The sequence below is a fragment of the Haemorhous mexicanus genome, chromosome 4 (genome assembly GCF_027477595.1).
Source record: "Haemorhous mexicanus isolate bHaeMex1 chromosome 4, bHaeMex1.pri, whole genome shotgun sequence".
NCBI lineage: Eukaryota > Metazoa > Chordata > Aves > Passeriformes > Fringillidae > Haemorhous > Haemorhous mexicanus.
Window position 1 is genome coordinate 2,387,171 of NC_082344.1, and position 24,650 is coordinate 2,411,820.

At 41.1% G+C, this 24,650-nt stretch overlaps 1 protein-coding gene across 1 annotated transcript in view; it reads left to right on the plus strand.

The window, feature by feature from the left end:
• ANK2 (ankyrin 2) overlaps positions 1-24,650 on the plus strand; it is a 263,109-nt gene that overhangs the window by 21,803 nt on the left and 216,656 nt on the right. The window lies entirely within an intron of this gene.

A 24,650-nucleotide genomic window follows, 5' to 3' on the forward strand; every position in this document is an offset into this window, starting at 1 on the left:
ACAAAAATGTCAGTGTTTCCTAATTATTTCCATTAGAGTGAAAGTTATACTTAATCTTTTTGACAAAAGGGTGCCAAGAGGAAGATAGACCTATTGATTAGGGAATCTGTGGGGACAGAGGCAAGTTCTGGTTTCAGTGAGGCAGAACAGAGATTTATCCCTGAATTTCCTGCTTCTGAAAAGATTATGGAGTCTAATGGATTGTTATCTCTTCTCCTTCCATCAGTTTTGAGCTAAAAACCCCAGACTATATTGGACACAAAATTTAAGTATTCTCTGACAAGATTTTTGGCTGAAATATTCTGGTTTTGCCTTTTATAGACTTTCCACTATTGGCTGCACGTACCTACTTTATGTTTCTCTGCTGTTCTTCCTGATTTTCCTTTGTCTGCTCTGGGATTTAGTTGACAAAGAAATGCCATGAAGAAACAAAGGCTCACCTGAAGCTGAGTTAGTGACCTGAGTTTGGGAAAATTTAGATTTAAGAACAAATATGTCCAACTGAAACTTTGGTTGCACTTAATTTTTCTGATTTGCATTTTAAATAAGAAGTATTTTGAAAGATGGGGTAGAAATGTGTTGCAGCCAAGCAAGAAAAGAAACCCATTTGTTACTTTCCTGAAGCTTGCTGCAGTTTTACTGTCTCACAGGTTTTTGTGAACAGAAGAACAGACATATCAGTGTGCACGAGTTGTGCTTTTTATCAGTGAATAAGTGCCTCTGTGGCAACTAAAAGGTCTTTTCTATTCCCCAGAGAGTTCCACAACATCATTTAACCTTTGAAAAGAGAGTTCTTGGCTAACATTGAAACAAAATGCTGCTGCTTGTGGGCCACTCTAGAATTTTTTTTTTAAAATTCCAGGAGCCAGACATTTAAAAAACCTTCAGTTATGAAGGGGAGGCAAACCTTGCAGAAATTTGGGAATGAGGGAGAAACACTCAGTGCAGTACAGTCATTGCTTTTTGCATGTGGAGTTCTGAGCACCAAGGACCCTTGGTTGCTTGGAACTGGTAAAAATTTATAGCAAATCAGCAGTAACTACTGTGCACTAGTTTTATATAGCCAGCAACAGTATTGGATCTGGTGCAAGGCTTACTGAATGCCTCATGTATTTGCCAAGTGTAAACTGAATTCACCTTGGTCCTGGATGCATTTATGTCCCATGGGCTACACTAGGATTCATTGTGGAGAAACAGATATAATGGTATCAAAAGATGAAATTAGAGTGATTTGTTTCAGGCAATTTACTTTATTGCATTTGACATCCTATCAGGTCTCTGAAACAGAACTAGAAGCTTTCTCTTGGAAGCATGTCGTGTCCTGTCTGTCTTAATGACCATCAGTGGCTGCTGTAATTATGTACCTTCTATCAGTAGCCAGCAGAGACTCTGCTCCTGAGGAAAACAAAATTCCTTTATTTTTTTAATGGGAATAATAATATTATGCCTTGGTAAGTTTTCAGAGGTCATCTCAGTAAACCAGGCATTGCTCTGTGGGCTACATTGTCACCATCTCGAGCAATATTGATTCTTGAGGTATAGATTGATTTTTTTTTGTGTCTCTGTTTTTAGTTGGTACATTAGATTTTAGTCTGTTGAGCCATATGTGTGAGTGTGAGCTGTCAATAAAGGACTTTACCATCTCGGTGTCATGTTGTCAGTTAATTCAGATAAATGCCAAACAACATGCTAAGGTCAGGGATTCACAAAGGTAGGTCACAATCCTCTGAGCTTCCAGGTTCTCTAGGAATTTTGCCTTGCCTTTAACATCACCAGTTTCTAGCCTGCATGACCATGGAGGTCCCAGTGGAAACACGGACCGTGTCCATGGATTTCTCAAGAGGTAGGTGTTCTCTTTTGTCCAGTGTGCTAAGGAGCTGTTAATCAAACCTCTCTGTGAGTGTATCTGTTTTTATATCCCAGATGAGAATGTGTTTATTTGCCTTTGATGGGTAACAGGGTGGCCAGTACTGTGCTATGCAGCAGGGAAATGCTGCCATGTCTTTGATTGTTCAAGCTGTTGATGAAAGACACTTGTGCATTTTTGGCACCTGGTCTCCCCAGCTTTCCATGGAGCTGGGCAGCAGGACAGGCGTCATCCTTTCTTTGCTTTTCTGTCTCTGGCTCTCCTCTAAACAGCCACATGATTTTTTAGTGGTGATCCTGAACTGGGGCAATGGCACAGCCCCTGATAAAATGCTGAGAGGAGCAGTAGTTTTTCCTGGGAAAACTGAGGTGACTGGGTGGGGGGGTTTAACATCCAGCTTCACCAGAGAACATGCTGGGAGTCTCTTAATATGATTCCCATGTCTTTTTAGTACTGGAGAACCAAAAAACTCTGTCAGTGGTAACTGACTGACTGGCAAGGTCAGCTAGGTCTGCTGACTGGGAGATATTTATTGTCTCTTATGATTTAGATTGTGTGTTTGCTGTGATTCTTTGTTTCTGAAACATCTGACAGATCCTGTAGCTTGCCAGTGTACGACTCATATTGATGCCAGTAAGCATCTAAAAAGTGATTTTATTTTTGTAAGGACTGGTATTCATCATCATCAGGTAGTGGTGACATGTAGGTAAAGAAGTTGTCCCAAGAGAGGAAACTTGTTTTTCCAGACCTTGAAGGATTGATCTGCTTACCAAATACTCTTGAGCCTGAGTTGTTGTTTTACCCAAGTTGATTCTGAGTCATTGGCTGTTTTGTTGTGTCCCACACTCTGGTAATTTTACTTCAGGTAATTTCTTTGTCATAGTAATGAAGAGGACTATAAGTGGAGGACGTGTGTGCTTGTATTAAGATTTTTTTTCCAATGAGCAATGGAAATTTTAGAACTGGTAGAAGGCCCTTATGTTGCACCTTTGTAATATTTTCCTGCTTAAAAAAAAAATGGATGCAGTACTAAAAGCTTTTTTCTTTGTGTACATTAAAAGTGAAACTGCATCTTTGACCTTAGTGTGAGAAATGGTTGTATGCACAAACATATTTTTAAATTGTCTCTAGATACATAATCATTTTTAGTTGTGGCTCTTGTCTGCCTGTTTGGATTTTCTAAGGAACAGATATCTACGTCTGGAAAAAAAAGCAGGATTGCATTTCACATTAACTGGTGTTTTTGTTGGAAGCCTAAGGGGACATGAAAATTTAAATGGGCATAATGAATAAATTACCCTTTGACTTTAGGCTGTTCCTTCAAAACAAGAGTGGAATGGTGTGTGGTACGACTGCACTGCTTTTTGCCTCTGTGTATTTCTTTGTAAGGGGCTCATTTTCTCCATGGTGAATTTACTCCATCATGATCTCCCCTGAACTACAAAAAACACAGAGAAGCTTGATGTTGATAGGAACCAGAATGAGGATGGAGAAATCAGGATTATTTTCTTTTTGTTTTCTTGAGGTCTGTGAGTACAAAATGGGAGCAATTCCAGAGTCTCTATGAAGACTTGAAAGTGTTTCAGGTTTGCTGTTGATTTTCCCATGGAATGAGTTCAGATGCTGGGACAATTAGCAGCTGAGCTGAATCCAGCTGAGGACAGCCTCTGCTCCAGCAGCAATTGGAAGCTAATGGGCCGTGAATGCAGGGGGATAATTCCAGTGTCCAGCACCAGCGTGCAGCTGGAGGGGCACCAGCAGGAGCGGGAGGCGGGATGCGCTGGCTCCCTCGGTGACTCAGAACTCGCTGCTCCACGGGGTTGTGTAGCCATGCTTGAAAACTGCTTCCACTTTAGTGCCTGGGAAGGAAATGAGTGTGGAAAGCAGCTCTTGCTTGGAGCAGTCACGGTTTAAGGAGCAGATTGTATGTGGCTCTTTGGTGGCTTGTTCTCTTCTGATTGGGATTTTTTTCCCCTTTCTTTTTCTTTGGGCATAAGTATAGAAGGAAGAAGCCACTTCAAATAGGCTGAAATCTCCCAAGGTGACTTTGCTTTGTTTAAAAAAGAGCCCAGAGTCTGAATCTTGAGGAAGCGTCTCACATGGTCCTGAGATGTTCCACAGCTTATTTTCCAGACACCAAGTAAAACATGACATGTGAAGCATTAACTGCAATGAGCAACAGGTTGGCTGCCAAATTTTTTTTAGTCTGTATTAGCCTTTCTGCCAAAATCTTATTTGTTTTCTTTTAGTACAAGCATGGCAGACAAAAGGGCATTGTTTTTCCAGTGAGAGAATGGGTAGTTTTTTATCAGCCAGACAAATTTCTTACATTCTGTTTGTAAACATTTGTTGAGAAAACATTTCATGCTGATGCATTGTTTGCCGTTTCTTTATTGTGCCAGAAGAGATGAAAATGTAGGCCTGGCTGTTTTGCAGAGCTGTTTTTTAAGATATTCTCCTGGTTTTAGTGTTTCAGACAATCTCAGATAAGACATAATGCAGAATACTGGTGCTTTTTCTATTCTCCATCAGTGTTCCAGTGCTGTTTCTGGCACAGGTGGAGGTTGAAGATGGGCCAAGGTACACATCCTTGCCAGGGTTTCAAACAGCACTGAAGGTTTGGGAGTGTCAAATGTCATCCTTTTGAGCTTGTGCCTGCTTCTAAGTGTGTTTGTGTATGGCAGAATTTTCACTCTTAAGTCTCTGAGTGCCTCTTGAAAATGTGCATCTAATCTTGTGGCAGTCTGAGTGTTTCATGCATGCTCTCTCTGAAGATTGGCTAAGATTTCATTGGCTCTATTTCAAAAGTCAATGGGAAATCCTTTGGAAGTGAGATTTGTGTTGAATACAAGTGTTAATGGTAGAAAGTTTTCCACAGACACCTTTGAGGGTAAACGAGGTCGGTCTCATCACTCTTTTTGCTGTAATGGATAGGCCTGGGGTTTTTTCCTTCCAAAAGTATCAGTGGCATGTTCTCATAAATCTGTTCTCATAAATCATTTGCTTCCTTAGGCTGTTCTACAATGGCATGAAATAATAATTAAAAGATGATAATACCCCAAATTTTTCATCTATTAAAAGTGAACCAAAATCTTTCCTCCACGTATTCCTTAGGTTATGAATGCAAAGCTTTTAATGAGCTGTCCAGCTAAGCCTTCTGTGTACTCCCCCACCAAATCCATTGTCCATATTTCTCTGGGAAGGAGGACAAGTGCTGGTGTGTATGGTGAATATTTACAAAGCACTGTAAACCTGCACTGTAGTTTTCACAGCCACCCATCTCTGTCACACCTCTAGTAAGAAGCCAGCATGGCTGCAGAGGTGGGAACCCAAAGGTAGAGCAAGTGATTTTGTTTTCCTTTCTGTTCTTGAGCCTTTCAGCTGAAGAAGCTGGTGGAAGCTGGGCTGCTTTGCTGCCTGCTCTTGTTTTGATCAGGCTGTAGCATCACAGCAGTTTGTCTCATGAATTTGTAGCCATGAGAACAAATTATGATCCGCTGTAATGGTAATTATGTTAACTAAAATGGTCATAAAATGATAGGGAGGAAGCTGCGTGTATCAAAGCTGTGCAATCAGTATTCTCCCCAAACATTTCTAATGAAAAGAAAATATCAGAGTGTGTGCGTGTGTGTATATCTGCTTGTGAGTGGGTGTAGAGTGTGTAAGTGTATGTTAAATAAAACAAAGTCCATATTCATGATTTGAGATTAGCAAATGTTAATGAACTAAAAAATTCTCTGAGGGGAGTCAGCTGATGTAGCTGAGTTAAAAACTCAAGGCCCTTGGACAAAACCCTGCCAGGGTAGATAATAGACACTTTCTGCTGCATTTAGCTTTTTTCCTTAGGCTTAAATAGCCATTTTTTAGATGGGAGTTTGGTACAGAGTCTAAAGAGTCTGTTTGCAGTTTGTTGTAGAAGAGATTTTTAAGCACATGCAAATTGTGGATTGAAATCAAAACTGCTCAGCAGGGCCTTTGGAATGCTGTGAAGCTGAGGGTGGTAGTTATGGAGCTGCAGGGAGCCTTCAGCTGCACCTTCTGACTGGAGGAATTGCTTGGGGGTGAGCGTGAGGCACAGTGAATGGAAGGGGCTGCTGGGATCCCCATTTAATAACTGTTCAAGGAAAGCAGTTCCTGGCTCCTGGACTGATCCACTAGTCTTCCAAAAGTTAAAATGGAGTAGCAGCTGGAAAACCTGAATTTTGTTTAAGAATTTGAAAAGTACTGAAACAAAAGAGTGATGTGGGATCCTCCATAAATTATGTTCAAGGTTGGGCATGTTCTAAAATGTATCAGAAACAGAACAGAGACTTCCCAAGGAAGGCCTGTACTGTCTAGCAGAACACTGGGGGTGTTTGCAGGGGAGGGGGAAGAAGAAGGGATCCTCCTGGTAAGAAAAATGTTGATAAGGTTTGTTTATATCCCCCTAGGGGGAAGGATAGGAAGGTTAGCTGGGAGCTGCCACTTGCTCCATATCTTCTCATAATTCTACACCAATTTTTCTGGATGAACATTGAGCTCTATGGTGGCCAAAAAATTATGTAACACTTCATTCTCAACCCTCGCCCTATTTCGTTGAATGCTGTTTTGAAGATGACTTTGGTGGTAGTATTGAAATCAAAAATATGCCACTAATTAGTAACCTGTTGCCTGCTTTGTTCCTCAGACAGGCTGCAAACCTGCAATGAAATAACTTTTGTCTGGGCATTCAGATCCAAACCACATTTGTCATCCATGAGAGCTGCATTTCAAGATTAGACCTAAGGGTCTGTTTCTCAGGGTTTTCTCCTCAACAATATCCACAGCCTGGTTCTTGAGGAAGAACAGGAACAGGGCAAGAATATCTGATGCTTCCCCTAAATAATCTCCTGGCCTCCAGCTGTTCTTGGCTCAGGATTTCCTGAGCTGGATCTTGTCTCTGTGGTTTAATAACCCTCAGTGGTTTTTTCTTTCACAAACTTGTCCCTCCTTGAGCTGAGGTAACCCCTTCCCCCAGGGAAATTCCTGCCACCACCTCTGTTCTGGCCACTGGGCTGGGAAACACAAAGTCTGCTCTCCTGGAATATAGGATGTGTTCAGGGAGAGGAGATGCAAGGCTTAAAGAGGAAATAATCATGTTACAGAATATGAATAGTTATTGCTACAGTTGAAATATTATTTTGAATACAGGCATATGGTCAAGAACAAACCCAAAACATTTTAAAAGGAGAATACCATGTACCAAAGACAGGAATCCTTATCCAAATGACGAGGCATTTGTGTCTTGGCAGTGCTTGACTGTTTGTCTTGTCAGTTCTCTTGCTCCCCTAAGTATGGCTTTATTTATAAAATATTAGCTTTCCAAAGGAAGCCATCAGGAAATGAATAACTGTAGTCACAGCTGGGTTTAAAAAGGGAGGATAAAATAGGAAGCTCCATCCATTTTGTATGCTGAGTGATGCAGGAGTTTTGTGAAAAAGCTGCTCTTGATTTCATAACACAAGAAATTAACGTACTTGATTTTTTTTTTTTTTTTGGCATTACGTGTTGTTTCTGTCTTTCATTTCAAATGTTGCTGATGATTTTTTGTTCCCCCTATTTTTTGGGTGCTTTCCTGGTATTAAAGTAACTTTGTAAAAGTACAGAAACTTAGAAAATGCATCAAAAATGGGGGATTTGGCCTTATTCCATGGAGTCAGTTCCCTTTTGTTAGGTCCCTGGTGAGGCAGGGCTGCTCAGCAGAATATTCCACCTTATTTCCCTCCTCACAGTACAGCCAGGAGCACCAGGACACATCTGGGCTTTAAGATGCTGTACCATTCAATGTAAGCTGGGGTTACAGAGGGCTGTGACCTGTTCAGTTCTGGATGAATTCTCTTGGGCATAGCACAAAGCCTATTTATCCCTGATATGGCAGCTAGATTTTTAAGGCTGTGCTCCCAAGCATGAATATTCTACAGGTTTTCAGTGAAAGGGTGATGAGAATTTTCTTAAAATAAGCTGTTCTGCACATGCAGTTTTTTATAGGCCTAGACTGTCAGTCAGCCTGAGATGGATGCCAAGCACTGGGAGGGTTTTAAATTTGCTATAAGAAGAAGCACCATGCCTGATCCTGGAAATCACTGGACAGTCTGCAAATGTGGCTCTCTGCACCACAGCAGTACCAGCTGCTGGTGTAAGAATTGCTTCTGGTTTGTCCAGTCCCTAGCCAGGGACTTTTAAGAAAATGTTGTGCTGTTCTTTAAACCATTTCTGCTTTAATTGCTGGTGGGTGGAATTATGAAAATGCAGAAAGCTGAATTGATGTTGGAATAGTTCAGCACATCATAGTATTATATTGCTGTTAAAATAAATGCTGCCAAAAGGCATCTGTATATTAACAGGAACTGAATCTGAGTCGTAAGTGACAGTACCTTTGTGTAAAATACAAGTCCAGAATATTTATTTACGTACCACAGTGATTCTTCCATCTCTTACTATTCCTTTAAAACTCACGCTATCCATCTTTGGGATATTCTCTCCAAGCTGAGCTGCTCTCTGCAAACATATGTAACAGTTATGGGGTTTTTTTGTTGCATCATTGGGGTAGAATGAGCTTGAAAATTGTGTTTTTCCAAGGTTTTGGGGGGTTTGTGTGTTTGGTGATTGTTAAGCTTATTTTTCAGTGTGTGACTGTTTTCATGACCTGTCAATCACTTATATTTAGAGATGTGAACACAAAGAGTTAAGAAAAACAGTATTCAGGAGTTATTTTTTCTTTTTCTTGAACAAAGTGTCCTTCATACCTTTCTTTAAACAAAATGAAAAAGCTTAGTTAGTTTGTGCTGTTTAATGAACTTTATACTTGCCAGCCCCCAAAGAACAAACTCTTATTTCATTTCCCTCACCCAAAGTCCCATATCAATGCAGTTAGAGTGTTTGAGAAGCAGCTGAAGTCCCAGGCGTGCCCAAACTGCATTTTCCAGGAGAAGCAGGGTTATTTGTATGGGACTGAAGGGCAGCATTTCTCTGACAAAGGCCAGTGTTCTGGAGTGAAGGTTAAATGGGAGTGATGGTCCCCTGCCAGCCTGCTGGAGAGTGGGGGACCAAGTTCTCTTGTCACTAAGCCAGGCAACATGCCAGGGCAAGAAATGGCATTGGAATAATTTTCTTTATCTGTGAACCAGTCAGGAAGCTGTAGCTGGGACCGCAGTGAAGCAAGTTATTTAAAAACACTGATAATTAAGATATTTTAAGTGTTGGTTGCTCTGTTATGTGGCTTACCCTTTAACATTGTTTAAAAACAATATCCAATGTGTAGTTAACAGTTTATTTCCTGTGTTACACTTGAGTTCCTTCGTTTTGCTCAGTAATGAAAAGTGATTAGTGTTTAAACCAAGCAGATTCATTCAGAAAGTGTCTACTAATAATTTTATTAATTACCACTGAGGGGATCATTGTGCCATTATTTGCTTTTTTAATTCCTTAATCTCAGTGGAGGAAGTTTGTTTTTCAGACAATTTCTATGCTAAACTCCCTGAAATTATAGCTACCGAGAGAGATTTCTTTACTCTTTTGGCAGAATGTGTGAGTACCTTACTGTGGCATTTCTGTAGTTTAGTTTTTCCCTCTGCTGCTTGTTCTGTGTGTCTTAGCATGGCATTTAAATGGTCAGTTGATAAAATATTTAAACCCAGACTGCTCTCGGGTACATGAGGCAGGTGCACATGATGCACTGCAATGTTAAATCATTTGAAATCCCAATTTTTTTTTTCTCGTTGCTGCTTGGGTAACTTTTGATGTACTTAAGTCTGGGAAGCTTTTTAGGATGTCAGATAACTTGACTATTTCAATTTTCTTCATTCTTTTGGTGTTTTAAAACCCAATCTTTTGCAGTGCTAGAGCAAAATGGTGAGTCTAGCAAGGGGTTTGCTCCCAGGATCTTTTTAGTGGTGGGTGAGCAATGTCCAAATCCATGGCTGTATTTATGGCTTGATACTTGCCCTGCTTCCCAGCCAGCAGTACATGGCAGGAATAATAATAATGATTATAAATATAATGATTATAAATATACCCAAATAATTTTTAGTCAGCATGGTTCTGTAGGTGTTAATTTTGTGTGGTTTATTGGGGCAGATGGGGGGCCATTTCTGACCCTGAAGGGCTGGGGGTGATGTCCAGCTGTGGGCAACATCTTGGGCAGGTACTGCTGCCTGCTGGGCTCCCGCAGGGAAAGGCAGGGCAGGAAAACATCTGTTGTACTGCCATGGTCATGCTAAGAAATGTCTTTATTTCAAGAGATTTGAAACCAGAAAAATTTAGGCAGAGCTTGAAAATAATAATAATAATGCCAAGTCAAACTTGAGAAAAATGGCTTTCTGTGGTGAGGGAAGATTGGTCTTTGCTTGTCATGTTAAATGTGGCAACTTGGGAATATTGCACATGTGAAACCAGTGAAATTTTTTTCTTCCTCATTGTTTCATCCTGTTTTATTTGTCTCCATCAGAAATGTGGGGGAATAAGTCCAATCCTGTTTGCCTTAAAATCTCTTGTCAAGGCAGTGTGTGCCTGCTTCACCTCCCTTTGGCCGAAAGAGGGAGGTCTCTGCCTTCCTCAGTGCCTTCTACATGCTTATAATGGAAAAGAGCATTTCAGAGAATCCTTATGCATTTGGGAGGTCTCTACAAACCTGTATGGAATGGCACTTTCTGACTGAAACCTAAAGGCTCAACTACCAACTTGAGATGAGCCAGATTTTTCTGTGGTTACCTGGTTAACAGTGAAGTGCTACACCCAAGTATTCTTCACCTTGGAAAGAGCAGCAGGAAGTTTTCCATACACTTTCCACTCGTGCTCAGGAGATGATTTGTTTAGAAATGAAGGGGAATATTACTGTATAAAATGTAATGACACATTTCCATTCTAGCTTTAAGATAATCTTTATAATTTAGCTTTTCAGCTGGAGGAGGTACATAGGTTGATAAGAACTTTTTTATGGACGAGCAACGCACTCCCCTGCTCCCTGTAATTTTCTGATAGATGCAGGGAGCCTTGTAGGCAGCACACTGAAGTTCTCATGGAAGTCTTGTAATTATGTCACCTACCTGAGGAGAAATGTAGACTTTTTACATCTGCTTTTTCCCAGGGCTGATGCAGCTGTAAGAAATCCCACCTATATCATGTTGGGTTTTCAGTGGAGGTACACAGCTCACACTCAGGGCGTGTGCTGTGGTGAGAGCCAGCATCTAATTGGGAATAAAGTGTCTTTGGATTTAGAGGGAATAAAAATAATAATGGGAATAAAGTGTGGATGGGTTTGGATCTGGTGCTCTATTGCCACCTTCTGCTCATCCATCTTCCCACCGTGCTCGTGATGCAGTGGCGTGTTGCGCCTGGGAACTTGCATTAGGAATGACATTTGATTTTAGTGTTTGAGGGAAGCTGTGCCAAAAGGAAATATCAGTTCCCCTTCTGGATTCCTGAATGCAAGGCCCTGTTTAGATAAGGCAAAGAAAATATCTTCCATAGCAAAATGAATGATAGTTTTCATCAATTTGAAAACTGAGACGTAAGCCTTTTCTCTGGCACAGGGCGACTCAGCCTGATTTCCATTACCTTAAAAGCTCACAAATCACAAACTGAAGCATCAATATTTGCTTATTGCATTGTGAATTGCAGAATCTGAGAGTAATTTTAGCCTTTGGATGCTTTAATAGGGAATAGAAGCAATTGTAGAAGCAGAATTGATTACTTAAAGTGCATTGATTTGTTCTGAAGATTTCTACTTGGTGGTCTCTGGGAAGTGTTCCCCTGAATATTTACCCTTTTGGCATTTATGACTTTTTCTATGACTAAACACTGATTTTACCTCATGCTGTTCCATTAGGAACTCAGGAAGAGAGAAATAGAAAATATCAGCTCCCTTGCGCTGCCACTGGTAAAACTCTGTCCTTTTTAAAATGCTGGAAATAATGAGCTGTTTAAATGATGGCTGAAAGGCATATTCATTCTCTAGCAAAATTCTGGGTACAGAGGTAGCCCAGGAAACTTGATGATGTTCCTAACAGGTCATTTTAGGCAGGAGAATTAGAGAGGAAGGGAATCAGCCTTGAAACTTGCCAAATTGAGATCTGCAGGAGGAAGCAGGTGTATCATCATACACTTGTTTCTTCTTCTTCCCCTCTTTCTTGGAAGCTACAAACAGCAGGTTCCTTTTGGCTGCTCAACACCTGTCTGTAGTTGGTGAGGATAAAGAATTTGAAGTCAGAGTTGTGGGAGAAATAAGTGCAGCCAGCTCTCAGGAAGTATGTGATGTAGGAGAGAATGGCAGGTCCCCAAATGCATCCTATCTTACCTTTATAAATTTATTTTTTATAAAAATAAATTTATAAATTTATAAATTGTGTTTATAAATTGTGCAAAATAACGCAATCAGAAAGGATGTGATTACACATACACTTGTTTGGGTTATTGAATTAGCTTTCATACTATGACAGAGCATTTTTTTCAGGAGTTGCTCTTTTAGTTTTCCTTGCTTTCCTGCTTGGGAAATTGAAGTTTGGCCTTTCTTGGATGTCAGCTTCTATTGGTTTTATTTTAATTTATAGTTCGCTAGATAACAGCCTCATCAGCCTCTGGTTAGTAATTTGAAATCATCTTCTTAAGGCTTAAGAATTGCAAATTGGATTGAGGCTAGTGTAAAATAACGGGGGGATCACAAAGTGTCATTTCAAATTTTGTCAAAATCTGTATTTTAGTACCATAAAAAAAAAAATCTGTTGTTTTCCAGCATAGTATCAATAAATATATTTAAAAATTTGATTTGACTTGCAAGTATTCTTCAGTAAGTGGTTGTTTGAGATTGTAATGATATCTTGACATTTAGTCAAGCTTTGACATTTTCTGTTGGTGCATATTAAACCTTCCTTCGTGCAGGTGCATTTCATTAGACCAGAGCATGACAGTCAGAAGGTCACCTTTGCTTCTGATGTAACGTCTGCCTTTTAGGCAAGAAAACAGCAGGATCGAACTTGGGCTCTGTCTGGAGCTACAGGACCTGTCAGATGCTTCCATGGACTGGAACTCCCAACTGCCCTGTTCCTTTTTGGGTTTTGTGTAACACTAGGCTCTAATGGAGCCAGTGTAATTCAGCAGAAACAGGAGAGTTTGTTAGGGGTTGTCTGCTTGGTGGGCTGTGGTGATTTCTGTGGGCACATTCATGTCAAGTTGTTTCATCCAAGCTGTCAGAAAATTGGATTGAGGCCTCCTGTCTTTGATTGTCTGCTTGGGCACTTCCACAAGGCATTTCTGAGCGATTCTGGAAAACTTCCTTGTGATTATCTAGGCAGAACAAATGGGCATTTCAAGTTGCTGAATCTTTTTGCATCATAGGAAAAAAGCCAAATGTATATAAAATGAAATTCTACTAACTACTTTGGGAAAAAGGTTTTGTCTAGGAAGTGGAAGAGGTAGGAGAAGTATTGATGAGCTTTTGATGCTTTTTTTCCAGGAGCCTGAGCACCAGCTGATGTATAGAAAATTTGCATGTAACTTGTGTGTCTCAATGTGTGGGACATTGTTTTGTATTGAATTTGCTGTACAGATGCACAGAACTGGATTCTGCTGTTTTGTTTCCCTAAGGAACTCATGGGCATGGTTTCTCCCTCTTTATCTCATAGGGGCTGGATCCCAGCTGCAATTCTGTGCATGGCAAAATCAAAGGTCAGGCGAGGGCATGGTCTGTTTTTGCCAGAGAAATGTCTGTGATCTGCAGAACAAGATGGTTGCTTAGAGTGGGAACTGGAGGGAGGAGGTGGCTGCTCACTGTCCTGGTGTGTAACCCCGAGGAGTCAGGATCTAAAAGAAACAGGCGTGTGGTTGGGTGACAGTTGCTCATCTTCTTGGGGAAGGCAATGGAGGAAAAAGCAGACAAGTAGAGGATTTAGCAAGCTCAGGGGCTGAACTTCCCTGGAACTTTGGACTGAGTGTTTTAATCCAGTTGTTTTTCAGATTCTCAAGGTTAAAATTGAAGAAGGATGTTGAAATGGCCTGCTGAGATTAAATTAATCACTGTTGATGTTCAGATAGCTTTAAACTTCGTGCAAAGCCTGCCTGGAGCTCTGTGAGTAGCTCTGCCTTCCCTCTGGTTTCCTTCAGGGCACTCTCTACCCCGAGCACTGTGACAGCAGCAATCACATGTGTTGTTCCTGTCCTGGTTTACACGGGATGATGCTCTTGCACTGTGCCTTGGAAAAGATGTTTTTTTTTTTCCTCTTGGTTTGGCTACTGTTACCTGTGGGGGGATACAATCTAAGGAATTAAAGGTAGGATAGAAAGGAATCTTACCCCTCAAGGAGCTGCAGCTGAGCCAATTATTAGAGATTAGGAGCAGGCCTGACTCTAACAGGGCGCAGCTGTAGCCAGTAAGAAGAAGAGTGTTATCCAAGAGTGGATTGGTTGGTTGAGGGGGAACTGGAGCCAGCTGTGAGAAGGAAGAGTCAGTGCTTAGAGGAGCTGCCTGTGAGAAACATCCAGTAGGTAAAAAACTCTTGCAATATGGAACCTTTGCAATATAATAACAGCAGTTAACTCCTAGTCTATGTCCAGAATAGGAATGTCCTCAGGATACTGGTCAGGGACAGCATCCTGTTAGGTTGAATCGAGGTCCTTGTGGGGTGAGGGACAGAGCTGTTGTATACCAGCTGCAGAATGCAGCATCTGCTTGGAGGTTTTGGCTAAGCCAGTGCTAAAATGGAGCAAGTTGTCACCGTTTGTCCAGGTTTTATTTCAGTGAGCACTGAGGCAGCGTTTCCCTTGAGTGGAAATGGTGGAATGTCTCTTGCTGCTGATAAGAAACACTGCTAGAAAGCTTTCAAGGACTGCGTATGTCTGATGTGGGAAGCTCTGAATCTCCTTGAATCTCCTCCTGTGCTTGACTCTTCTGGAGCTATTTGCAAATGCAGGAAAGAACGGGCTCCCTTCGGTCATCTTTTGGCAAAACAAGCTGTGACAAGTGGGTAGATGCATTAGAGCTGTGTTTGACTTAGGAGCTGGGAATTGAATTAAACAAGGAAAGGGCAGTAACACCAGAAATGGAGGAGGGAAAAGGTGTAGGAATGTGGTGAAGGAGAGTGAGGCAAGACAGGAGGAAATAAAGAAAAGAAGAACAAGTAGGGAAAGGTTGACCAAGGTTTGTCCTGCTTGCCAGTGCATTATGGTGGGAGTTGAAGGTCTCTGGGATAAGTGTATACCATATCCTTAAATAAAAGGCAAAGGCAAATTTATATTTTGGAACAATATAAGATTTGCTGTGGTGTCTAGGTATTGGAATCTTTTCCCAAGCTTTAGAATGTTCCCTCAAGTGAAGGTCAGTGCATCCTGGTTAAGTGATAAACAGTGAACTTCCAACTGAATCTGTATCTTTGGGAAATGTGCTCTATGGATAATGTACGAAAGAAGGTCAGCAGGAAAGTGACCATGGCAACTCAGCTGCCATCAGCTGTTAGAGCACAAACCTATTCCCTGATGCTTTAGTGCAAGCACTGTTTTCATTCTGTGTGAGGAAGGTCAAGGAAATGCTCCCTAGTTTGACAGATGTGACTTCTGGATTGATTGGCAGGGTGGAAAATGACGTTGCATGCTCTTCTGGGCAGGTAGAGAAATCCATTAGGAGACCCTGTGGGTAATGGGGCTGTGTACAAGTGCTCATCTTTTTGTCGTGTCCCAGTGGCCGTTCCATGTCTATAGCTGTGAGTTTGGCATTCTTTCCAGAGGTCTGGGTACCACAGCTAATGGCCAGTATGAGCCTCTGTTAGAAATAAGTCAGTGTTTGCTCTTGTATAGATCCGGTGACTCGTCAGCCACAGGGGGGGCATGTTCTAGCACAGCATTCCAGGCCCTGGATGGATTCCCAGCTGTCAAAAGCACTGATAATGAGTCTGCAGGATCTGCTGGGGGCAGGGGAAGAAAGGAGCTGCATAATTTCATGACCCTTTTTACTCACAGAGAGCACGTGCTTTATAACCTCCTCCCATTGATGCTAATGCCTGTGGCATCCCTTTGCTGCACTAAACCCCAGCCAGCTGAGGAATGCCCCTGTGAGGCTGCACTAGCTCAATTCACAGCCTGGCATTAAGCTGAACATAGTTTCAGGGGTCATCATCCCAACATCTCTCTGCTTTTCAGTTTCTGTTCTGTTCTAGTCTTTAATTGAAAAGGAAATGTTTTATCCTTAATTGTATTATTGCTCCTTCTTTCCTGGCCAAACCCACGGCTGTTCTTTCTTAAGTGTCAGCTTTTGGAATTGAAAAATGCTGGACTTTTCATTCCAGTAAGTGAATTTTGAATGATTTTGTAGTTGTTCCTTACATGATAACTTCAGTTGTGTAAGGCAGGAATGTTGTTTCTGGGAAGGTGTTGGCTTCCTGTTCCTTTCTCTCTGTACCCTCACTCAAATAACCATAAGGAATCTGGTGAGCTGATGGCTTTCCTTGTCCTGTGGAGCCTTTTCCACAAAAGATGTGGGCTCTGGTCCCCCTCTGTTCAAGCTGGTAGTCAGTCTGTGATAACCCAAGAGCCAGTGAAGTTCCCTGCATGTCTATGACCAGGGACACTCTGTTAAACAACTTGGAGGTATGAAGTTATGCCACCCAAGGATGGCATCTTTCTCTTGCTTTTTTAAATAATAAATAGGCAGTACTGTTGGATTTAAAAGGAAATCTCCATGAATTTATTTAATTAAAGATACCAGAGGCTTAGAGACATACAGAACATTTTATACATGTTAATTTGTAATTAATTCATTATTAATTAAGTACTTACTTTAACAAACCACAACTTTATAATGTTTTAATAGGATTTATGTTATTGGTGGCTTATGAATTTCTGGGTAAACCTTATGGTCAGGAGCTTGCTCGCTTTCATATCTTTATTACATTAATTTTCCTCTAATAACGATTTTTCTTCCCCTCTCCTTTGGTAGTGTCTCAAGTCCTTCTGGGTCAGCAAAGATCTGCTTATTTGGGTTATTTGAGGGCAATGAAGACCTCATTTTTCTTGGTTGCTGGTTGGGAGGGAGCAGGAAATGGCTGAGTCATTTTTCAAGAGGAGTCCTTTTGTGTGGATGAACCCTGACCCTTTATGTTGCTGTCAGCCATTTGATAGGAGGATTAATTTACTCATAATATTTTGCACTATTAAGGCTCCTGACACATCTTGGTGTTCTTGAGAGCTGCCTGCCAGCCAGTCCAGTTAGCAGGTCTGTATGGAATTAGCCTAGTGGGTGAAAATACAAGAACTTGAATGTGTTAGAATTGGTTTCACCACAGCAGTAGTGCCAGTCTTTTTCTCTGTATACACTGACACAAATCTAAAATTTGAGTGTGTATGTTTTTTTTCCCATTTTCTCAATAAAATATGACCTGACCTGACTGCAAATTATGGATCAGTGAATCATTTTCTTTGCATTCAGGAGTGTTTCACTGGTCATGTTTTACATGGGTGGGATTTGCTCACAGCCAAGAGCAATGTCCTAAACACAGATTTTATTTGCCTTCTGGATGCACAGAGGGAACCCTCTAAGGAGAAATGTTTTTCAAGGTGCTGGAATTCATTGGTCTTAGTCACTGTTTTGTCAGGTTAGACATAGATCTCTGAAAACTATTTGAACATGTGGCCGTAGGAATGATTTTTTGGCCTTAATTATATTTTTGAATGGTGTAAGACTATCTCAGATTTATGAGAATGTTTCAGTGGTGATCAATATTTGCCAAGAAGAAAAACAGATGCATTTTTTCCTGTGGCAGCTGAGCTGAAGTCAGTGCTGACGTTCTTGTTTACAGCATGTCATCCTAGAAACAGACTATTCAGAAGACTCCTTGTTTTCTCTCAAGTCATTTGAAGTGTTAATTGTCGTGTACTCCTGATTTTCTTGTCTTGAGATAATGGAATCTAATCCTGACATGAGGCTATGGCAAGTACAACCCTAAGATGCTAATGGAGCCACATAGTGTCATTACTGCTTGGAAAATTATCTGCAGAGTTGTCACTGACCAGAGAAGTCTGGTGTATCTCCTGTTTTGAAGAGGGGTTATTTATGTTACGTTCTTCTTCTCTTTTTCTTTTTGCTTTAGATTTGTGTTTTCCGGCCCCTCTCGGTTGGGATGCGAGACGTGCTTTGTGGGAGGAGGCAATGAGAGGAGACAATGGCATCTGTGTTCCTTGCTAATTTTAACCCGCAGCTATCTTCCCTCTCAGGATGCTCCGTGCACACAGCAGAGCTCGTGGGCGAATAAGGAGCAAATGATTTTCCCCTAGCAAACTAATTATATGCCAGACACAAGTGATTGTGCCAAAATGACTGATCTCCCTCCCAAATCATTCCAGAAGCTTTTTTCCAGCTTCCAAGGGGGAGTAGGAGTCTCCTAGGTAGTAGCTGTGTTAGTGGAAGCTCTGGCAGAATCCAACTAAGTATGACAGGCCTGAGCCTTCAGTTGGTGTGTGCTGTGTTAGCGCTGCACTGTGTATGTGGTACTCGTTCCACATACAAAGTTCCTAAATTAAATGTGCATTTTGGGACAAGCAGATAAAAGCAGGAATCGGTGCTAGGACTCTCATACCTCTGTTTGCAAGTGCCCTGGGTGTGGGAGTGATTATAGCTGAGGAAGACAATTTTCAGTAACAATTTGCTTGATGAATGAGCCTCCTTTCTTGATTGCAGATTGTCTGCAAACAGATTGCAATTTTAAGAAACTTGTTTGTTATTTATCATAATTTTGTGTGTAATAATCCCCCCTCCTCCCATGAAAATTGCTGTTGATAGTGAGATTTACTTGGTGGTCCTGAGAGGATGTCGAGAGCCAACTCCTCCCTTAAAATGTCAAGAGTCCATGATAATCAAACAGCAAATGTGGGAACGCAGTTGGAGCAGAATCCTACAGAAGTCACGGTGGGGATGTTTGCATGTAATTTTTCTCATTATTTGTTCAGCTGTAGCAGTGAGGGAAAACGGACACCGTCTAATAGCAGACCTAATAGGCAGTGTAAAATGAGCCTGATGGGCTCTGGGGAGCAGCAGCAGCCGGATCCCGTGTCTGGGATCACCTCCACAGCTCACGGTAATTGACAAGCCCTGCTCCAGCCCTGCTCCCTGCACAGACCCAGCCGAGCGCAGCTGCGGACTCGGAGCCGTGTTTCCACGCAGGGCTTGCTTCTTGCCAGAGCTCCCTGGGGAAAGGCTGCTCAAACAGCACACCGAGCTTTATGATGCCACTTCTCCTGCTGTTATGTTCCTGAAAGTGTTCTGTGCTTCATGGCTATTGGTGTGGTGTCCTTTCTTCTTAGCCAGCTCTCCACAGGCACTGCCATTCTCTTGCGCTGCTTTCCAGCCAGAATGGGACCAGCGCCTTTTCTTTGGGTTTGTTTGGTGGGGCTGGGAGAAAATCCCTGTGATTAGGGTCAGCTGAACAGCCTGGAAGGTTTCTGTTTGCTGGGACAGCAGATAGCTCTGGTACAAGCTTCCAGGCTGGCTTTGACTCGGCCAAGCTGTTACAGAAGCAAACAGGCCCTTCCGTTCTTGTCTGATCTTCCTGCTAGGGCTGCTGACAAAGGCTGTGTTTGTACATCTATTTCTTATGACAGCTCCTTGTCTTGGAGGAATTAGAAAGAGATCACCAGCTTGTCATGGAATAACAGCCCTGTCCCTGCGGTGCTGAATGAGCTCTGATCCAGGTCTCCTTGTTTGGGTAATCCTATAGCCAGCTAGCAATTTACTGAAGAGCCTTTGTGCCTCTTCCTGAAAACAGGTTAAAAAACACTGTTCACATATGAGAGTGGGCTCTGTCCAAAGGTAGACTAGGAAATGCTTTATTTTAGTTCTTTCCTTCTCAGTTTGGTTTGCCACAATAGACAACATGAAGTGTAGACTGGAAAGAGGCCAGGAGCCCCATCTGCTAAAAAAGAGGGATCTTTATAATTACAATCCAGTCGGCAGAGCCTGGGGATAATGGCATACCTTTCCTCCTATGAATATTTTCATGAACTTTGCCCATCTGGAGAGATTCCCTCAGTGCCCTGCTAAATTGGGTCGTTTGTGTGGACACAAAGGAAAACAACAGAAGATGGGTTCACGTTCCAGGAGTGCTGTAAACTCTGTATCTTCTCACCAATTAAGTAATAAAAGGATTCTGCCCCAGTTTGTGAACAAAACGTTGAAACATTGCTCAAGGTCAAGGCATTTTTGAGTTCTATGCAAGTATATAATGTAATGCTCTGCAAATTGGAACTGAGAGGAATTTTTTTTTGCTTTGGTTGCTGTTTTCAAGGTTTTGGTAACTGTATATAGAATCAAAAAGAGCATTAAGACTTTCCTCCTGTAGTGACTACTGTTGTGTCCATCCACCCTTGCTATATTTCCAGTGTGCCTGGCTCAGTATGATCCCTTTGTTGTTCTTTAGATTTGATTTTTAGCTTCAAGCAGTCTTGTGGTTAAAACCAAGATGTGTTGGAGCAGTGGAGTCTTCCTGTGTGTGTGTGTTGGGAAACTGGTGCAAATGGAGATAGTTATTAAAATATATATAAAAATGGCTATTGCAGTGCATGTATCCGGGTCATATACAGGCAAATTCACAACAATGCCTTCTTTTTTTATTAAGGACAATAAAAATATCTGTGAAGAGGCATGTTGCACCAATTCAGTAAAAAACAAACATAAAGAAAAACCCAGCTGATGTAACCTTGCAATCCTACCCCCTGTGACCTCTCTTTGTCGTAATTCTGACTGCCCTGATTCCCAGTGCTCATAAATATTCCATTTCATCAGCAGCACAAAAGAAATTCCCTTGTAGCATTTCACAGAGAGACCAAGTTTCTTATTAATTTTGCATAAATAATATTTCTCCTGATGCTGAAACCTAAATGCAATAACTCCTGAGCATTGTTGTTTGGATTGGCTTTGTTGGTTTCCCTAATTTGTAAGTGGACTAAAGGGTCTGTTAACTCCAGTGGTTTCTCTGTGTGTCCCTGTGTTATTAGAGCAATTCTCTTTTTATTGCTTTGCCTTTTCACTTACAGCTGAGGACTCGGGGATCAGCTAGAACTTAACCTCAAGTTTAACAAGAATAATTTAAAAAAAAAAAAGAGGGAATAGAACCAGAGCTGTAGCTGAGTGATTTCTAATCTCCTCGTGCTAATGGATCAGATCCTCTCGATAGAGAATGAGAACAGCTCATCAGCCCTGCAGCTTGTGTCCTCTTGACACTTGCTGTGTTCCTGGGCCCTTTTATGTTCAGATCTGGTCCTGCAAGATTGCTTATGAGCAGGGCTCTGACAGCTCTCTGCTTTTTCACTCATCATGGGCAGAATAATTACACCATTAGAGAAGGAACAAAATAAACAAGCAATTAAAAACCCATTTCAGAGACCTACCCCGAACATTTTATCCCTTGAATGTTTGATAGAAGATTTGAAGGAGTTTCTATTTCAGTTTGGTTTGATTCTGTTTTCATCTTTGTTCTCTGTGTGAGATAATGCTGTCATGTTATGACCTTTTAACTACCATTTGCCTTGGTATTTTATGGTATGGGTTTTCCCTTATGTTTTTGTCTCATTTCATCATCCCACTGCAGATTACAGTGGAAAAGAAGCTACTCAGTAGGAGGGGTTCTAAACTATTTCTAGCTCTTTAGTATTTTGAGGAAGTAGCATTTATTTCAAACTTGCAAGTTGAATCAAAAGACCTGTATTATTTTCATTTGCATGCTTCCACTCAGAGAAATTATTAAAATAAAAATCCTAGAAATAGTAATGATTTAAAATGTTCTTTAAAAATTCATTCTTTAAAAATGTTCTTTCTAGGTTTTGTTTGTGTAGAAAACAAAGGAGTAGAAATAACTTGGAGTGACTAATTCATTGTGTCTCACCATTTTCCAGCAGTTTGGTGAGCAGACTCGAAGCAGACTTTAAATGTGGTGTAGATTTGATCTGAGTTACCAAGGAGTGACTCAAAACACGAGTGAATTGAAGATGGCATTGGATTGATCTCTGTGTTACCACTTCAGCAGGGTTGTAGGGGTTTTTTTGAACACTGACCTATCCAGTAAGTGTATGTATTGAAATGGAAATACAGGCCAAACGATTGTGTGTTTGGGAGAGGCTACTTAGAACATGACTTAGCTGTTCCTGAGCACCTTGTGAGCTTTTCAGGTGCATGGAGAACAAAGCAATATGATGATATGATTTCAGATGTCATTAGAAAGAAATCTGCTATGTTAAGCAGTCTGTCCACCCTGGGAAAAATTCATTTAGCATAGAGCACTTAGCTTTGCTCAATTTCTCTGAATTTCAATCCACACACCTTCCACTCTACACTGAGCTGACTGGAGGAAAGCGAATTCCAGGTCAGGGAGCCCATAATTTGTTTTAATTTGGAACAGTAGCACAGGCCAATATGTGAAAATTGAGCCCAAGTTTGACAGCTGAGAGACACAGATGTGCAAAAAGCAACATGAAATAACTAGGTTGAAGAATATCAACTCTGACTACACCAGACCATGCTGTGCTGGCCATTGTTTGTGTTCATGATGACATAATGTTGTAGTACGTGCTCTGATAGGAATGTGTAAAACCAATATAAATTTGCTTTTTGCTGTTTGGTCTTTACACTTGTGTTAAATAAATGAAGAATTTAAGAAGACAATTTAATAGATGTGCCTTTCTTCTAGAGCTCCCAATCTCAGTGTATGTTAAAGCATCTTGCTGTGCTGCTGGAGTTGGGTTTTTGAGTTTATTTAAGCTCCTGACTGCCATTCATTTCACCTGTCAATGCAGTTTGTGCACGGGCACATGCCCAGTGAGTAGAGAGACAAGGCCTTGAATTACAGCCCAGCAGTTTCTGACGATTTTGGAGCTGAGAGCCCCTCCCCTGAGGGATTTAGAACAATGCACCACCTAAAGATTAGGGCTGAGAGGTGGAGTAGACCCAGTATTAGAACTGCCTTTGAGCAACACAGGTATCCCTGAATTCCCATTGCAGTGTATTGTTTGGGTCACGTGATTCTGTATTGTTAGTATTAATTAAAAATTAAAGAAAAAACATATTCTGAGGACAGCTATCTGTGTGTTAACTCTGCAAGGCTGTGTGTGCTGGCTGCTTCAACCCAGCAATGTACACATCTATAAAAACAGGGGGAAGAAAAGTAGTACAGCTCTAGTTCAGTATAAAGTCATTCCAGTGGGGCTTGAGAAAGCTTGACCTATTAAGTTTTTTTGGTCTTAGATTTGGGAGATTTGAGTCCAGGCTTCCGGCCTTAACCTAGCTGAATGACCATCTTCTTACACAAAGTACAGCTTGTTTTTGCATGGAGGACAAATGCTTTGTAAGTTTGGCTCCTCAGATTTTACCAGAGCTTAGAGGAGGGGATTGAGTTCCTCTGGTTGGCTCTCTCTAACACATTGTGCCTGTGGAGGGCTGCACAGGGGTGCAGCTGTCAGAAGGAGTTGGATGGTTTACCCACTGCCCACCACAGCCTTTTCTCTGCCCTGAATCCTTTTCCCTGCTCTGTTGATGCTCCCACTCAGCAGTATTAGATACTGTGAAGTGGCATTGTATAAAAACTTTTTTTTTTTTTGCCATTTGAAATGTTGTTAATCTACTTACATTTTCCTATGCTGTATCTTTTTATTTTGTGTGTTGCTATTTTATGGGTTTATTGTCACTACAAGCAAGCTTGCTGTTGTTCTCTTTTTATTATCTCTGCAAAATTAACATGGGCTTGCCTGGCTTCTGACAAGCCTTTGAATTTTGGTATTAGCTGTGCATTATTAATATCTCCTAGGCTTTTGTTGTTCTGGATTTTTTTTTAAATGTGACCTTCCATACTTTATAGTGATGTTCATCACTACAATTTTTTTCCTTTCTGAGAATTCTTAGGGTTGTGAACTTCTTGAAGTAAAGACAGCAGAAGAGAGGTCTCTCTTCATGCCTGCAGAGTAGTGACATTGTTGTTTTCATATATATACTCTATATATAATTCTGAAATTAATACTTATAAATTCATAAATTTCTAATTATGTAAAAATTGTAAAGATGTGGAAGTATTTAATTTGTAATGAATTAATTAGTTACAAATTATTCTGTATCTCTTGGTCTCATGTGAGTGGCCAAAGAAACATCAGAATGAGACTAGCTGAATTTGAGGAATAAGTGGTTGGAATCTGTGTATGTTTATGCCATATCTTGGTGCTGGTTTTAGCATGACTAAAAATTAGCTTGGAGTGTTCCACAGTCTAGCCCCTTGGGACAATACTTTAATATTTAGAAGTGGAATTAATTTTAGCAGGTTGCTGCTTTTAGCAGAGGTAATGAACTGTTCAAAAGGCTTGTGGATGTGGCACTTGGGAAGGGGATTTAGCAGTGGCCTTGGCAGTGCTCAGTTTGTTATTGAAGGTCTTGTCCATCCTAAACAATTGTAGGATTCTATCACCAGAGGGTAAATCAGTAGCTTTTGATTATGGCATGTACAATTGCTGGATAACAAACCCAAGAATTAGAGGAGCTCTCTGTTTACAGGGGGGATTGTTCTGGCCGTGGTTGTTCTCATGATCTCAGCTCAGGTGTCTCTTTTCCAAACGTCTTGGCTTTGGACTTGGATGGGAATTCCAAAGTTGAGTTAATTTGAGCTCACACCAGACTAGAATGGCTAAAATAATGCTGCCTCAGACATATTTCAAGTGAAAAGTTTTGCAGGAAGATTGTTTATCAATGTAATGGACTAATTAGAAACAAGTAAATTCCATCTTGACCTATTGCTGTGGAGCAATGCAAATGTGA